The sequence below is a fragment of the Bos grunniens genome, chromosome 23 (genome assembly GCF_055505025.1).
Source record: "Bos grunniens cultivar Pamir isolate PY7600 chromosome 23, Bosgru_T2T1.0, whole genome shotgun sequence".
NCBI classification, from domain to species: domain Eukaryota; kingdom Metazoa; phylum Chordata; class Mammalia; order Artiodactyla; family Bovidae; genus Bos; species Bos grunniens.
Window position 1 is genome coordinate 34066557 of NC_141187.1, and position 18586 is coordinate 34085142.

General features: G+C 42.0%; 2 protein-coding genes across 23 annotated transcripts in view; one reads left to right on the plus strand and one right to left on the minus strand.

The window, feature by feature from the left end:
- CARMIL1 (capping protein regulator and myosin 1 linker 1) overlaps positions 1–18586 on the minus strand; it is a 307540-nt gene that overhangs the window by 222449 nt on the left and 66505 nt on the right. The window lies entirely within an intron of this gene.
- Positions 1–18586, plus strand: part of LOC147347588 (cytidine monophosphate-N-acetylneuraminic acid hydroxylase) — a 291879-nt gene that overhangs the window by 30468 nt on the left and 242825 nt on the right. The window contains exon 2 of the mRNA XM_086369953.1: positions 1777–1911. The gene's annotated coding sequence lies outside the window, so the exon portion shown is untranslated. The remainder of the gene's footprint in view (positions 1–1776; positions 1912–18586) is intronic.

The following is an 18586-nucleotide window of genomic DNA, read 5'->3' on the forward strand; positions in this document are numbered from 1 at the left end:
ATGGGAATATTAGACCACCTGACCTGCCTCCTGAGAAATCTGTATGCAGGTCAAAAAGCAACAGTCAGAACTGGACATGGAACAAAGACTGGTTCCAAATCAGGAAAGGAGTACATCAAGGCTGTATATTGTCACCCTGGTCATTTAACTTATATGCAGGGTACATCATGCAAAATGCCGGGCTGGATGAAGCACAAGCTGGAATCAAGATTGCCGGGAGAAATATCAATAACCTCAGATATGCAGATGATACCACCTTAATGGCAGAAAGTGAAGAGGAATTAAAGATCTCTTGATAAAAATGAAAGAGGAGTGTGAAAAGGCTGGCTTAAAACTCAACATTCAGAAAATTAAGATCATGGCATCCAGTCCCATCACTTGATGGTAAATAAATGGGAAACAGTGGAAACAGTGACAGACTTTCTTATCCTGAGCTACAAAATCACTGTGGATGGTGACTGCAGCCATGAAATTAGAAGACACTTGCTCCTTGGAAGAAAAGTTATGACAGACCTAGACAGCATATTAAAAAGCAGAAATGTTACTTTGCCGACAAAGGTCCATATAATCAAAGTTACAGTTTTTCTAGTAGTCATGTACAGCTAGACAATAAAAAAGACTGAACACTGAAGAATTGATGCCTTCGAACTATGGTGCTGGACAATAAAAAAGACTGAACACTGAAGAATTGATGCCTTCGAACTATGGTGCTGGAGAGGACTCTTGAGAGTCTCTTGGACAGCAAGGACATCAAACTAGTCAATTAGTGATGCCTGCCCCAATAAATCAACCCTGAATATTCCTTGGAAGGACTGATGCTGAAGCTGAAGCTCCAATACTCGGACCACCTGATGTGAAGAGCCAACTCACTGGAAAAGACCCTGATGCTGGGAAAGATTGAAGGAAGGCAGGAGGAGAAGGGGATGACAGAGAATGAGATGGTTGGATGGCATCACCGACTCAGTGAACATGAGTTTGAGCAAACTCCAGGAGATAGCGAAAGACGGCCTGGTGTGCGGCAGTCCATGGGGTCGCCAAGTGTCAGACAGGATTGAGGAACCGAACAACTCTCACCTAGAAGGTACTCAATGAAACCTGCTTTGTGGACCAAAAGTCTAGTTCAACCCTTAGCTAGTCCTTTAGTCTTCCTACCTGAGAAGAGCCCACAGGGTGGGAGACCTGTGAGACAGATGAATCTCCTAGTGCTCTTTCATCCCTCAAAAATTGAGTACCCACATGACTCCATGGGGATAGCACAAAATACCGAATATCCCTATTTTTCATTCCTGTGAGCAAGCACATCACACAGTTAACAATCATCTTCCATGCTTCTTTAGAATAGCCAAGTCATGCACATCTTTATCTTTGATGACTGCTAATCATCAAACTACACACAGTCAAAAATAAACACAATTACGGGGGAGTAGGTCTGTTCCAGTGTACTCCATGGGTAACAAAATGACTCTGATGGGACCTTGGAGCTGTGGTCAAAATGAACGCTGTCCTCTCCTTTACCTCCTCCCTCCTACCCGCAGTGAGATGAGGGATTAAGTACAACAGAGACACCTAGCTCCCCACTCTGACATGAAAATTCCACAGTTAGAAAAGCATTATAAAGGTCCCCTCTTGAACTGATTTCAAGTGTTTAATTATATGCATCATGTAATTATATGCATCCATACTTTATCGCTGTTTTCTAATGAGGTTGGCAAGGAAAGAGACACTGAGCATTCAATTCTTAATTTAATGAGCTTGTTTTTCTGATTACTGTAACAGCTTGCTGAGGGAGCACTGGAGAGAGAGTCTGCTAAGCTTTGAAGAGGTGGCCAGGATAAAACAGCTCCCTGTGGACGCTACCCATCTGGAAAAAGACCGAGACTGGAAACAGTGTTGGGAAGACGGGCATCCAAGGTGAGCCACATCCTTCAGAAACGGATGAAACTTTGTGACCTTCCCATGTTCTAACAAGATTCTGAGTTTGAAAAACGAGGGGGTGAGTGGGAGGGGGAGCCACAGCTGCTTAAGCTAAAGGCACCTTTTGGTTTCCTTGCAAAAGTTTCCAAGCCGAGTGGAAGAATCAACACCCACCGTACAAAGCACGTCCTTGAGAGGCAGCAGTGCCCCAGGGTGGGGGTCCCAGCCAAAGAAAGTCCTTCCAGTGAAAGAAGTTACTATGAACCTAAGGCCCAGCCCCCTGTAAAGGCGGGAAGTCAGTGGCTCATTTGGGAATTTGCCACCTCGAAGTGTAGCAAGTGAGGAAGCAGTGAGAGGTGGCAGATGGGATGGGGTGATGGTGGGGGTGAAGCTGCCCCCGGACAGCTGTGGGGTTAACAACTCCTGTGGAAATAGGAGTGTTAAGCATTCGAATAACCGAGAAGCAGCTGTGGTAATTTCTGAAATAACTTGGGCTGGGGGTGGGGGAGGTGGGGGGCAAATTCAAAATACAGCATGACACTCAATGTTAAGTAAACGGCGAGAATGATCCATGGAATGAGACTGAAACTAAAACCCAAGGCACTAAGCCCTGCTCTACTGGCATCTAAGCCTGGGGCCCGGCTTTTGGGTAAAACTAGTTGTTGTGAGTTCCTCCATCTGAGACTTGCAAGAAGAGTTCCCCAGAACAGGGTTCAAGACATACCCACCCAATATTTAAATCTAGCCTTTCCCAAAGGCCCTGTATGAACACCAGACTTAGGCATTGGAGCCCAAGAAGGGGCTCCTAAAAATTCAGATAAACTACACTACTTGAATTCCTCCACTGTAGCAAAAATAGAAAGAATGTATAATCCTTGTAAGGATTTTTAAAATTCAGCCAAAATAACTAGCAAATAGGACCATATGAAATTTTTCCTGTTAAGATGGCAAAAAACTAAAACCCTCCTAAAAGAATGCTTTATTATAATTCCTTACTATAATCCAATAGCTGTACCATCCCATGTAACATATTGTGGCTGATTAAAAATTTGGGTCAAGAAATGGGAGCCTGGGACAAAAGACAGTGATATACATATGTGAAATAAGGTTGTAGACATTGCAGAAGTCTCCTTAATTCCACGTCTAGATATTTTGACCATTTCTGAAGAGTGGGCAGAGGACTTAAAACTATAGAATTCACACACTTCAGTGGGAAGATTCACAGATTATCAGACTGTTCTCATGTTCCTGGTTCTACCACGTCATTTTGCGTCGAGTGTTCTGTGAGATTGTCAAGTCTTGTCTGTTTCATCTCTGCAAACAGCCCACTTTGGTTTCATTGGAAAACCTGGATCTGTATGCAGCTGGTGCTTATTAGGAGATGTTAGCTGTCTGCTCAAGGATCTCGAAGAGTGGTGCACTGAGCTCATTTAACGCAAATGGTCTTATAATTCTGTCTCAACCTCCTCTCTGCAGCCGCCTACTTTTTCTAGGGCAGGGTAATGGAAATGACTTCAAGAAATGGGAAAAGTGTGATTTAAGTAACTCAGCTGAGCTTATTTCCCTTGGGGAAAGGACAGCTAGCTGACTAGGCTCAGAAATTAATTAAGTGGCATCTGACCCCTATTAGTTATTTAAAGTTAGCAATAACTTTACTAACAAAGGAAAGGTGTTCCAGTCAGCTCGCATGAACATCAGGACTCTGTGCTTCCAGCACACTGAATGATTGAACTGCCTGAATTTCCCTCACAGCTGTACTCAGAATTTTCTTTAATGTTTGGCTGATACAGAAAAGTCAGAATCAGAAAAAAAAAAAAAAAGTCAGAATCCAGTACGTGAAAGGTGGTTTGGGGGTGTCTGTGGATAATGAAGGAAAGTGTGAGTTGTTTGAGAGCCAAGTGTTCACACGTGGGCGCCTGTCTCAAAAAAATGAATTACTTTCTTGCTGCCTTAACGTTCTCCCTTAACTCTTCCCTCTCCAACCTTTCTCTTTTGACATTTTTTAAACTGAAGTATCGTTGTCTTACAATATCATGTTAGTTTCAGGTGCACAAGACGCTAATTCAACGTTTTTATAGATTATACTCCACATATAATTATTAAATACTGATTATATTCTCTGAGATGGACATTACATACATGTAACTTATTTATCCCGAGTAGTTTGTACCTCCTCCCCCATCGTGCCCCTCCTGCCAGCCCTCTCCCCTCTGGTAACCACTAGTTTGTACCCATGAGTCTGCTTTAACTGATTTCTTTTTTAGATTTTGCATGTAAGCGAAAGCATACAGTATTTGTCTTTATCTGACGTACTTCACTTAGTATGATCATCTCTAGGTCCATCTATATTGCTGCAAATGGCATTATTTCATTCGTTTTTAGGGCTGAGTAATACTGCATTGTGTAGACATACTCTATATTCTTTATCCATTCATCTATCGATGGGCATTTAGGGTGCTTCCGTATCTTGGCAATTGTCAGTAATGCTGCCGTGAACATTGGGGTCCATGTAACTTTCCGAATTAGTGTTTCTGCTTCCTCCTAACATTCTCAACTCATACAGGGTGAGGTAACAGGAAGCACCCATACAGCCACACCACAGAGCTCCCAGTCCTACGGGAACTGGCGGGAGACGGTACGTCTCCCCAAGGAGGCCTTTTCCAGCCACATTACATCCCCTTTTTGCTCCCCAGCCAGTGCCTCCCTCCAAACTGCTCCCCAAACCACCAGACATTCATCTGGCCCAGAAGCTTCCAACCCTACCCTACCCTACAATGTTGCTGTACAAACAACATTGTATTTTTTCAACCACAATATATTTATATAAAGTATCCTTAGAGCAATATTTACTTCCCTGGTGGTTCTGATGGTAAAGCATCTGCCTACAATGTGGGAGACCTGGGTTCAATCCCTGGGTCAGGAAGATTCCCTGGAGAAGGAAATGGCAACTCAGTACAGTACTCTTGCCTGGAAAATCCCATGGACGGAGGAGCCTGGCAGGCAACAATCCATGAGGCTGAGAAGAGTTGGACACGACTGAGCGACTTCAGTTCAGTTTTAGAGCAATATTTACTTTTTTCCATTCCTAGAACTAACAGAAACAGCCCCCAAAGAAAAACTGAAACCAAAAGTTTGCTTCCATCATGGATTCTCTTTTCACCCAGAAAGCAAATGCTCTACACCACTAGACCACACCCCCCAGATCAAAACAGTGACACAGGCTTCCAGAATGTACAAAAACCCACTTTGCACAGTAGCAGCCAACATGTGCAAATACTTTCATTGCAAAATTGAAGAGTGTAGCTCACCCAATACATGCTGGAATGCTAATGTGAGTAATTACACAGGTGGTTATGCAAACACTGAACTCATGCTTCAGTTCGGCAGAAGGATAAACACTTCCAGGGTAGTTTGCAAGGTTCAATTACCTAGATCGGATGGTTAATTTCCTTTACATCTGCAAGAGCTCCCCCAAAGTCAATCATTTTCCAACAGAAAAGTCACTGCTAGAAACTTGTTCTACGTAGGCAAGCAAAGTATACACTTGTACTAAACTGACTCAACATTTTTAAATGAGCATCTTTATCAGGAGCTGACCTACACAGATATGATTATTCTTTTGTGTCCTACAACTTAAACAAACCTTTACTCTTGAAAACATGCATCTGAAGAATATCCATTATCTCATATGTGCAGGCACTATTCTATAAGATGCTAGGGATACAGCAATGCACAAAATAGGCAAAAATTCCTGCCTTCAGGAGGCTCACGTTCTACCAGGGGGAAAAGAATACAGTCACATAAATAAGACATTGGACATGGTAGATGGTGATCAAAGTGGGATGGAGAAAAAGTAAGGAGAATGGGGTGGGGTTGGTGTAATTCACTACAGGGAAGAGGTAACATTGCTCAGAGACCTAAAGAAGGTGGAGGGAAGGAGCCAAGCCAGGTGGAATTCTGGAAAAAAAAGCTTTCCAGGCACAGAGGGAACAGCTAGTTCAAAGACCCGAATGAGGAGTATGCTTGGTGGGTTCAATAAGCAAAAATCTACATTTGGCTAACTGTTCCATAATTCTGTGTTTTGGTTTGTTTGTTTGTTTTTTTAACTGTATCCCACATAGAGATTTCAAAAGACTTCACTGTTTCCAGTTTTGGAGTTTTCTCTTAAATGTACATAGCCTCTGACATGATTGTGATTCATAGAAATGTATGTGCTGTGCTTCCCTGCATCCCTAGGTGTACTGACAGCTTCTAGTCTGCAGCGAGTTAAATCCCTAGGGCTCTGGGAGTATGCTTAGCACCACAGCAACCAAAGCTAGTACAGCACTCAGAGATGCTGAAGTAAAGATGCCTTTATATGAATTCAAGGAATGGCGTGCAGGAATCTCTACCTTTATCCCCTAAAGTCACCACCATCCTCCTTGTGTGCGCTCTGGTGTCAAGCTAGTGGGAGGTCAGCAAAAAAAATCTTCAAAAATGGAGGCAAGCTCAAAACAGAGCTGGAGGGGGAAAAAATAACCGGTCTCCACACTTGCAAAATAATAGTGTGATTCAATTTTCTTTCTTAAAAATTACAATTTTTTTTTTTTTTTAAAGAAAAAAGCCTAAGAACTCTAATTTTGGATACTAAGGAAAGAAAAGGAGAACTGTGTATGTGAAAGAACAGAATGTGAATCCCTAGAGAAAAGTCAAGGGTGGAGTGAGAGGAGCCAGGACTAAGGGTCAGGCACACACGGGTGCCCTCTGTGGTCCACCAGTCATGCAGCCATGTCAGGGATTGAGGGTGGGAGGCCGGGAGAAAGCTGGCTGTGATCATAAAGGGGACATCGAGGCATCCTTAGAAGGAAGTTCAGTATCTTGACTGTGACGGTCACGTGAATTGTCACACATGATAAAACTGCACAGAACGAAACACACACACACAGGTGTATGTAAACGCTTGGAAATCTAAATAAGATTGCTGATTGTATCAATGTTAATTTCTTCATTGTGAAACTATAACACTGTTATGCAACATGTTATCACTAGAGGAAATGGATGAAAGGAATACAGGGTCTCATTTCTTACCACTGCATATGAACCTACAATTATCTCAAATAAGTGGTTTTTAAAAAAAAAATCTCATCACCTTAAAAAAAAAAAAGTGGCTGAGTGAGTGAGTGAGTGAAGTCGCTCAGTCGTGTCCGACTCTTTGCGACCCCATGGACTGTAGTCCACCAGGCTCCTCCATCCATGGAATTTAAATAAGTGGTTTAAAAAAAAAATCAAAAAAAAATAAAAATAAAAAAATCTCATCACCTTAAAAAAAAAAAAGTGGCTAGCATGTTATAAAAACTCTCTAAGCGGCATATTGGGCAAGTTATCTGTCATCTATAAACAGGAACTGCAAGTTCCTACTTCTTGCTTTAGATTCCAGAAGAAATACCCAACACCATCCTTAAGTAAGCACCCTGTGTGAGGGTTCATCCCATGAAGGTTATCACCACCATCATCTCTGGACCCCAGCCCTCTAAAACCTCACCAGTACCCAAGTGAAATACAGGCACCCTTTACATAAAAAAACTTACGGACAGGAATCCATTTATCACTATTCAAAGAACAGTTTTTCTGTTTCTGAATAATAAATACATACACACTAATATAAATGAGCTCTCTGAATTCCCTGGCAGTCCAATGGTTAAGACTCCATGCTTCACTGCAGGGGGCTTGGGTTCAATTCTTGGTCAGTTGGGAACTAAGATCCCACAAGCCATGAGGCACAGCCAAACCAAAAAGAAAAAAAAGAGCGAAATAAAAGAGCTCTCTAAAAAGACAAAAATATATTTTCATGGACTAATTAGCATTTTCCAAACTGTCCCTCCAGGGACTATTAATGCTATACTACTGCTACTACTGATGATAATAATAATTATAAAATTTCATAATGAAGTAAATTTGGGAAATACTATACACATTTTCCCCTGTGAGAGCTCTAGTTGGGGGAGGGAAATTTACTTGTTCACAAGACCATTTTATTATACCTGCTGGCATCCTGAGAGATATTTCCGAGATCCAGAATTATAAAAATCATTCATTATCAGTCAGCTACTCACTACCCAGTTTCTTTACTCAATATGTACTTTAGAAGACAAACGGGTGGTTTTTCTACAGCTAGGGTAGTAGTTATAACTGCATACAATTGGCTATCAATAAACGTTTGCTAAATTAGATTCAATGCAGGAACAATTTCCAGGATGACAACTCTAGGCATAGAAGTAGCAATTCCTGTTTTTAAGTCTCAGTTGAGAAAACAAAAGTGCTCCTTTCTAGAGCTTTCTAGAAGTTTCTGAAAGTTTCTTAGAAATTTGTCTCCTCCTGAGTGGCAACTAAAACAGCAGTTTACAATATGGTATCATTATAAGGAATAAGGTCATGACTAAAAAAATCTGTACTCAAAACTCTAGCACCTGAAATTCCATTAGCAGCATATTGGGCCTTTCCTACCAAAAATAAAGAAAAGGCTTTAACTGTGATTATTTCTGTGTGAGAGAATGAGTTAAACTTGTCATTTCGTGAAGGTGTCTTCAGCTGAAGTGAATTTCAAATGTCAGAGATTAGGCTTGGATGAGGGCAAGACAAAGGTGAAAACCCTGAATCCTAGGGAGGGACAGAAGGAGAAAGAGAAAAGGAGGCAGAAATCATCAAAAATGAGCTTCATTTAATTCACAGGTCCCTCAGGGCCAGAGACACTGCTTTATAATTACACATGTCCATTTATAGAAATAACCCATACTCAACTTGGAGAATTATAAACCAACTGGAAAATTAAAGGAATTAATCACAGTAATTTTTAAAAGAATGAAATTTGTCAGAAAAATGAATGTGGAACAAACATTATGGTTCCTTAAAAAATACACAGAGCTCTTGAGGAATACGTACTTGGAAATTAGCTCAACTATACACATTTCTAGGTAAAGGTTTGGAAAGGCAGAATTTATCATGAACTCCTCACATATTGGAAAAATGTCTCAATCACCAAAGGATAATAAAGTGAACTCACTGAGCATTCCACTCCAAGGCACACTTGGGCATTTTAAGAACATTCCCAACATGTCTGAAAACCAAATGGGTTTCAGATAAAACCTCAGTTTAACCAAGAGACCCTGGCTTCCCAAGAATTCCTGGTCTTCAAGGCTGCTGTGTAGAACTGAGCAATTTTTTAGACATCCCATTGCAGTGAATAATCTTCCCATTGCAGGAATACGGCTGTCAGGCACATCCACTTCTCAATATGAAGAGGCCAGGTCTAATCGTAACACTTCAGATGAACTAAGATGTCAACAGACAGATGTCCATCTGGTCCTCCACCCTGCTTTTCTCTGCAGTCCTCTCCTCCTTGCAGCATCCCACAAACACCCCTCTCCCCTTGGCTACAATTATTTGAGCAACTTTTGCCTTGACTGTCTCACTGTCTCTTCTTCTTGACCCAGAAAATAAGATGGGAAAAAAATTAAGTATTTTGGTTAAAAAAAAAAAATCTCTCCTGGTAATTTAGCAGAGATCCCAATGAGCTCTTTCCAGAACTCAGGACCCCCACAGACTAAACAAATGAGAGAGAAGAAAGTCAATAGAAAACTTCTAAATCTGCCTGCTGAATAACTGAAACCTCTAATGGTCAATGAAAGTTTTCTTACAAGGAGCTCAGGTATCTTTTATACTCTCACATCTCTCTGTAAGATATTGCTTTCCTGATTTCAAAGGGAGAAAAGTGGTCTCTTTCCCTCCTTCTTTCCCTCCCCTATTCTTAAACACAGGAAACAGTGATTTTCCTAAATTCCTTTTAGCACTATGGAAGGAGGGAAAGCCTATGTACTCTATCCCTAATCAAATGTTCTTTCAGCAGAATTTTAAATGCTGTGCAGTTTTCAAAATAATGTAAATGGGAGGACAATGACCCAGGAATGCACTGTGACACTCTGCTCCCCCACCCCTCGGGGAGGCTGACCGATGGCTTATCTGGGGGCCCTCAATTGTACACTGATGCACCTCCAAAGTGACAGGCCCTGCCTCACTGCAGCCAAAGTGCTCCCTTGTAGCCTTAGAGCTGCCTGAGCTCATTTAGGTCAATAAAGCTGGGTTCAAAAACAAGTTAAACTTTTTTCACTTTAAGAAAAAAAAAAGTGCTTTTGTTTTTGTAGAAGACTAAACCATTCAACCAGACTTGCCCAAATCTTCCATTTACGCAGTGGGAAATGCGGTAACAATTGGCCCAAATACCCCTAAGGGAAGAGCCAGGCTCAGGGCTTCAGAAATGAGCAAGAGCCTCCAGGTGGGCTTCTGTTCCCACTCCGTGCACATCAGGGCACTCACAGAAAATGATTCCCCCTTTACCTTCTCTACTCACAGTCAAGGGAAGGAAATCCTGGCATCAGGGGGGAAGAAATTAGTATGCCACTGGAGCTGTAAGCCTGCTGGATCAATAGAGCACCTCCTCACCAATTCCAAACACAAACCCACATGCCCGAAATGCTGGAGGTAACCAAGGGGCTGTGTGTCCGCCCCAAGGTCTCGCTCAGTTGAGCACCTTCATGTTTATCTCTGAGCACTGGGCCAGCCTAATGGCCGATGCTTCTGTCTTCCTGGGCCCAGGGGCAAACCTGCCACAAGGTCCTCCTGGCTGGACAAGAGCTTCAGTGAGCTAAGGGAAGCCAGCAATCCAAGAAGTCTGTGTATGAGAAAGCGGCCTGCCCTGCCACGTGGTTCTGAAACACCAGCTCATTAAAGCTTCCAGCAGCAGGTCTGAACAATGTCAGCAAAATATCGTGAGTCCAGGTCCTTCCGGCTTCCCTTTCTGGTCAGTGTGGGACAGTCTTGGCCTCAACAGCATTCACAGGCTTCTGCCCAGTGGGAGGGAGCCTTCCCTCTGTGGAGCCCAAGAAGCCTGTGACCATGATGCCCAATGCCCACTGTGGCAGAAAACGACAAGCCATGATCTCAAAGATAAATGCACACCCAGCAGAGAACAAACCAAACTTTGCATGATTATACATCCACAGTGAGCTTCCCGAACTGGGTAAAGCAATCAGTATTCTTGGTCACAATGACCATATCATAAAACTGCCATCCTAAGAGATTTCTAAGCACAATGCCAGCATACATGAATTGCATGTGACTAACACATGATTGCTGTTCAGATCATTGGACCTTCCTTGTGTCATATTTCTTAAACTGCTTATATACTAAGCTTCATTGTTTTGCCATACATTTCCTGGCATTATTTCTCAGAAACGCGTGGTACACATTGTCACTGTTTGCTAGGGGACCAGCCTTAAACAATTTATGGCTTCTCATATAAGCAGCTAGAGATTACTCATACCCACCACAGAGTACATCACTTCCTTATAACGATGCCTCTGAATGACCCAGTTATCAATGAGGCATATAAATTGGCTCTGTATGCCCCAACTTTATACAGCCTTTGATATGCTTTACAGATAATGTAATGTTCAACAGGTAACATACTATTTGATAAATTTCCTTACTTTTATTTCTATTTCTGGCATGTACCCACAAAAAACAGAAAAATATTTTTCTACATGTCACATTAAACTAATACCTCTCCTATCTTCATATTCCCTCTTTGTTTCTGTCTAATCTAACCAGAAATGAAAGTACAAGGCAACTATAATGCCTCACCCAGAAGTGAAATTCATCTTTTATTTCATGGAAGAAAACTCACAACCAGTATGACACTGTCTGCTGATGTTTTTAAGACAATAGCCAAGACACAGCAAAAGTCGTGTTTATGATTTAGTTCAGAAATGGTTGGCCCATGCACTGAATTAGAGAAGTTTTCTTTTAAACCAACACTTATTTTTGTTAATAAAAAGGTGTAAGTGATGTCAGGCACTGTTGGTACCCTTGTATGAGAAAACCAGTGAACAAGACAAGTTGGTCCAAGATGAAAAATTAAAAGCTTCGGTTCAGTCGCTCAGTCATGTCCAACTCTTTGCGACCCCATGAACTGCAGCACGCCAGGCCTCCCTGTCCATCACCAACTCCCGGAGTTCACTCAAATTCATGTCCATCGAGTCAGTGATGCCATCCAGCCATCTCATCCTCTGTCGTCCCCTTCTCCTCCTGCCCCCAATCCCTCCCAGAATCAGAGTCTTCTCCAATGAGTCAACTCTTTGCATGAGGTGGCCAAAGTATTGGAGTTTCAGCTTTAGCATCATTCCTTCCAAAGAACACCCAGGACTGATCTCCTTTAGAATGGACTGGTTGGATCTCCTTGCAGTCCAAGGGACTCTCAAGAATCTTCTCCAACACTTACCCAGCTAAACTTAACTAAAAAGATTCATCCTGCCCTGGCATAAATCATACAGTGTGTGATTTCAAACTCTGAGATGATCACACCTAGAAATCTGAAGCATTCATAATGTACCAAAAGACAATGAGCCCACCAAACCACATCAGTCCATCCCTAGGGAGTAAAAGTTGAAATTCTTGTGCCTTCATTTCACTTACCTGCTACTTGTTAAAAAGGGACTTCAGCTTTAGAAAGTAGTTAGAACTTATTTCATTAACCACATAATTACCGGGTGTTTACCCTGAGCTGGGAAACTTACCCCTACCCAGGACAGACCATAAATCACAGCTTCTCAAAGATTATTAAAGATTAAGTAATTAGAATAATAAACCATAAATATCTACGTGCTTTCAGATTCTTGTTTTGTGACACACATCTGTGACCTTGAAATTTCAAGTGCTTCCTCAACTGTGAAAAAAAGAAACAGAACCTGACAACGACCGCCCCAAGCAGGAAATCCCAATTATCCAATTTCATTTATTTCAGAGGTGACTCATCCTGGGGAAAATTTATCTAATAATTAACTTCCCTCAACCCCTTCAGGTGGCTGTATTACACAAAAATAATACAAAAGCTTCTAAGCCTCAGAACACAGCCTCCATCCCACCCTGATAGATAATCCCACTAAAACTCTCCAGTAAGGCATAAATTCTCCTGCAAAGCCAAGAGTTGGAAAAAAAAGGCTGCAGTTAAAGGGTCCCCTAAGAGAATTCTGTTTTTCCCACCATCATTTGCTATAGTCTACATATACAGCATCCTTCTAAAAGAAGGTCAGCTGGACAGATCACAGATTCCCAGGATGTCCTTCTGCTAAACACAACTTAATGACTAATTCATGAATTCAAAACACCACACAAGAGTATAGTAGCAATAAGGCCAATTAACTCAAAACTCAGTATCACCCAACATCTGTGATTCAGGCCCAGCAAGACAAGGGCAAGGCTGCCAGGGGACGTTACGAACTAGGGGAGCTACCATCTGGGATGCTGGAGATGGAAAGTGCCAGGAAAAATAACCCTGTACATCTTTCCATGCTGGGACCTTGTGCTCAACTCGGAGAATATTTTTTTTTTTAGCCGAGGTATTTGGTGAGGTTTATATCCTATCAGGAGAAGGCAATGGCAAGCCACTCCAGTACTCTTGCCTAGAAAATACCACGGATGGAGGAGCCTGATAGGCTGCAGTCCATGGGGTCACTACAAGTCGGACGCGACTGAGCGACTTTACTTTGACTTTTCACTTTCAGGCAATGGAGCAGGAAATGGCAACCCACTCCAGTGTTCTTGCCTGGAGAATCCCAGGGACAGCAGAGCCTGGTGGGCTGCCGTCTATGGGGTCACACAGAGTTGGACACGACTGAAGCGACTTAGCAGCAGCATATCCTATCAACTGAGAACACTTCCTGCCCTCCGTATTCCCCATCTTTAAACCAAATCTCTGGCTTTTGAAGGAAAGGCTACCCACTTCAGCATTCTGGCCTGGAGAATTCCATGGACAGTCCATGGGCAAAAAGTCAGGCACGAATGAGCAACTTTCACTTCACTTCACTTCTGGCTTTTCAAATCCCATCTCTACCTAGATTCCCAGCTAGCAAGTAAAGACGGTACAACAACTTGAGCAAATTCACTGAATGGCTGGCCCAGCAGTCTCACTGGGAAGGAAGTCCGGCCAGAGGAGCCTCTCCCAAAAACCTGGGTTGGCCAAAAAGTTTATTCTCGTTTTACAAAGATGGTGGAAAATGCCAAACGAACCGTTGGCCAATCTAATATAAGCCTTAATAGGAGCATTTTTTAATCACTGCATAGTCATTTATTTGTTGAATGATATAAAAAGTGTTAATTGCTATCCCATGAAATAAAACATCAAACATATGCTCACTTAGAAATACAAAGAAATTCTGGTAAATATTAGATTACTTCAAGCACATTACTAATATATTCCACTTGATACGCCAAGAGTAAGCAAGAGTAGGGGGAAATTGACACAATTTCTATGATAAAGAGATGTTCAAACAGTATTCTCTATTTTGTAGATGGGGGACAAGCATCAGGGCAAACAGTAAATGAACCAGCAAAGACACATCTCATCCTACCTCACAGTGAAGGATACTCAGTGGACAAGATGAAAAAGCTCTGGAGACGTGCTATTACAACCATGTGCCTATGCTTAATACCACTGAACTGTGCATCTCCAGAGAGAATAATAATTTTTATGTGGTTTTTATCATAATTTTTTAAATTAAAAAAAAAAATAGATTCAGCAGAAGCAGCATCCAGCACTACCCAGAAAGCCAAGGAGGAAAACCAAGATGATAGCAGGAACTATTAATCTGAAAGGTTTTGAAGCACTTCTTTACTTGCAGACTGGACAGAAAACAAAGGTATTGAAGGCAGATGCCTGGCATCTTGTCCCAGAGAGAGCAGACAAGAGGTGGGGGGGAGGGTGCTCAAGCCACCAAAAGTCCCTTCCCGGGCTCATTCATGGGGTCATGACGTCAGAAGCATCTAGGACATGTGCACTGATTCTGAAGTCCTCGGTGGGAAGCCAAGCAGCTTAGGGGTCCCAGAGGTGACATCCTCTTACTGACAGCCCTGTCCCTAGACTCTGGCAATCAACTGCTCATTTCCATTGCTACTGTATAGCTATAAGATGATATATTAATATACTAAGAATTGAGGAAAGAGAGGCTGCCTATCAGGAATCAGAGGATTCCTGTTACAGAGTGACTCTGATATCCTGAGCAGGGCAACCAGAACCTAGAGTTGGTGGATAAAGCCAGGCTCCTGGTGGCCGTGAGATACTGCCTGAGATCCAGGTGGGATAACAAGAGGACCACTTGGAAAGCACCCTCCATACCTACCAAGAGGTGGTGGGTGGCTGGAATCTGTGGGTGATTTCAAGTAAATTTCCTGGCCAGCAGTCATAGTCCAGTTAATAACAACACTTATACGTTATAAACGAGTTGTTGGTTATGAAGCATTTCTGAATGTACTAGCTGAGTAATCTGCATGAAACAAGCCACTGCACAGCTAATAAGAGAGTTACTCTGGCAAGAAGGACTTTGCTTTATCTTTTTAAAAGTTACTGCCAAGCAAAGCCAATCTGTGGAAAGAAGTGAGAGATTCAAGCCTTTATAGCACAAGAGACGTGGATGTGAGCCAAAGTATGATTGATTAATGCAGTATCTTTCACCGATTTCAGGGAAAAGGCATGCGTGCTTAATAGACTCTTTCCAACCCTATGGACTATAGCCCACCAGGCTTCTCTATCTATGGGGATTCTCTAGGCAAGAATACTGGAGAGGGTTGCCGTGCCCTCCTCCAGGGGATCTTCCTGACCCAGGGATAGAGCCTCTGTCTCCTGGATTAGCAGGCAGACTTCCCTGGTGGCTCAGACAGTAAAGTATCTGTCTACAATTCAGGAAACGCAGGTTCAATCCCTGGGTCGGGAAGATCCCCTAGAGAAGGAAATGGCAACCCACTCCAGTACTATTGCCTGGAAAATCCCATGGACGGAGGAGCCTGATAGGCTACACCCCATGGGGTCGCAAAGAGTTGGACACGACTTCACTTTCACTTTCTTTCTTTCTTTACCACTAGTGCCACCTGGGAATGCACTTTCATTGATTTTGAGGAAAACTGGATAAGCTTTTTTAAAAAAAAAAAAAAGTCTATGCATTTTTATCTGTAAGCAGGCCACCAACTGGCCTTCTGAGTCCCAAACTTCTAGCTCCTGGGTCCTGATTCCTTAATGAACAAGGGAGAAGTGAAGTGAAAGTCGCTCAGTCGTGTCCGACTCTTTGCGACCCCATGGACTGCAGCCCACCAGGCTCCTCCCTCCAGGGGACTCTCCAGGCAAGAGTACTGGAGTGGGTTGCCATTTTCTTCTCCACCCAACCAGGGAGAAAAGAATTGAAAAGCTACTCATTCTTCCTGGTACTCTGTTCTTCCATTCAGAGTTTCTCTAGCAGTTAATGCCTACAGATGCTCCCAGGGTTATTAACATTCATTTTCCACTAAGTCAAATAAGCTCCATAAGGCATATAATTAGAATTTGAAGCATTGGAAAACTTAGCCTTACCTAAAACAAAAACAAAACCACAAAGTACTCCTGTGTGTACCTGACAACCACAAAGGGAGAGGACCAGATGAAGAACAGCTATGCGTGTCTCCAAGGTATGGTTTTGGTTATATCACTCTGTCCATTCTCACTTATCCAATTATCTGGGATCTTTTATGTAATAATATATACATTCCTTTCTATTGTACCCACATGTCTCCAGCTTCTGTAAAAGTTTAAGGTGTCCAATACTTTCTAAAACAGTATCTGTCATATACTCCACTGCTGGATTTTCATAAATATTGAACATCAACAACTGAAAAGACTGATCAACTTACAATAAAAAACCTTTGTCACGAGAGGAGTGAATAGAAGAAAACCCAAGTAGAAATGTTTTCTGGTGAATCAACAAAGGTGCCTTTTTCTAATTTGTGGGCAGCCTTGGCTCAGACAGTAAAGAATCTGTCTACAATGTGGGAGACCTGAGTTTGATCCCTGGGTCAGGAAGATCCCCTGGAGAAGCCAATGGCAACCCACTCCAGTATTCTTGCCTGGAGAATTCCATGGACAGAGGAGCTTAGTGCACTATAGTCCATGGGGTCGCAAAGAGTCAGACATGACTGAGCAACTAACACTCTTAGCACACAGAAGTGATAAAATAAGACATTTTTCATACAAACAAGAATAATGAATTAAAACAAAGATAAATATCATTTACTATACTAATATTGTATCCTCAATATTATACATGCAAAAAATACTATTTTGCATTGTTACTTTCCCTAATTTCCACACACTAGGGTGGATCACCATTGTCCCTATTTTACAGGGCAGGGCTTTGAGGCTCAGGAGGTTATTAATTGACTCAAGGACATAGCATAGGAGCTTGGAATTCCAAAAAGCATCTTTCTGACTTCCAACAATGTCACAACACCAGTACAACTAACCAAGCAAGAGCGCAGCTTGGTATCCAACTAAATGCAGCAAATACACTGAAGTGAGCAGTGAAGTACACATTTTATTAAAGCCAAGAGTTATGAAAACAATTTACTATTCCATTCTGTCCACACTTATTCTTTGAACTTGACTTTACCAAGACCTAGAAACTAGGCTGCTCAGCCTTCTTCGCCATCCAATACAGCAAAATCTAGAGTCACTACATCTAACACAAACATAATGGGAGTTGTGTCCTTAAGCTTACATTTTCTTTCGGCTACTTTTTTTAAGTTAAAAAAAAAAAAAAAGATGAAATTAACAACTTATTTTACTTAACCTATCCAAAACAGTATCATTTAAACATGTAGACAATATTAAAAGTTATTTGAGACATTTTATGTTCTGTCTTTCAGAGTATATCCAAAATTCAGTGTGTATCTTATACTCAAAGCGCAATTCAACTCAGACTAGCACATTTCAAGTGCTCCATTGTTTAGTCGCTAAGCCATGCCTGACTCTGTGATCCCATGGACTGCAGCCCATCAGGAACCCCATATAAACACAGCTATCATACTGAGCCACACAGATATACACCCTTAGAGTTACACACAGGTAAAAAACTCCTTTAATAATTGGCCCCATGTTTCTATAATGATCAGAGAATGCTCTCCTTGTTTCTATATGTATGTGCTAGGAGGGAGGTGGGATGGAGGGGAAAGAACTGGGAGTTTAGGATCAGCAGATGCCAACTACTATATATAGGCTGGATAAAAAACAAGGCCCTCTGTACAGCACAGGGACCTATATTCAACATCCTGTGACAAACTATAATATAAAAGAATATGAAAAATAATGTGTGTATATATATATATATCACTGAATCACTGGACAGCAGAAACTAACACAATGCTGTAAATCAACTATATTTCAATAAAATAAAAATTTTATGCAATTCCTAATGAAAATTAACAAAAAATGAAAAATAAAGTCTATGCTTCTAGGGGGGCTTCCCAGGTGGCTCAATGGGCAAAGAATCTGCCTGCAATGCAGGAGAGGAAGGGAGATTTGAGCAGTTCCCAGGTCGGGAAGATCCCCTGGGGGAGGGCATGGCAATCCCCTCCAGTATTCTTGCCTGGAGAATCCCATGGACAGAAGAACCTGGTAGGCTACAGTCCATGAGGTCACAAAGAGTCGGACTCAACAGAAGTGACTGAGCATACACGCATGCGTATGCTCCTCGTGAGACTACAGGGATACCAACCAGATACTGCTTGAAATTTCACAACCGTAGTTTCCACTTAGTTTTCCTTTTTCAATTATCACTTTATG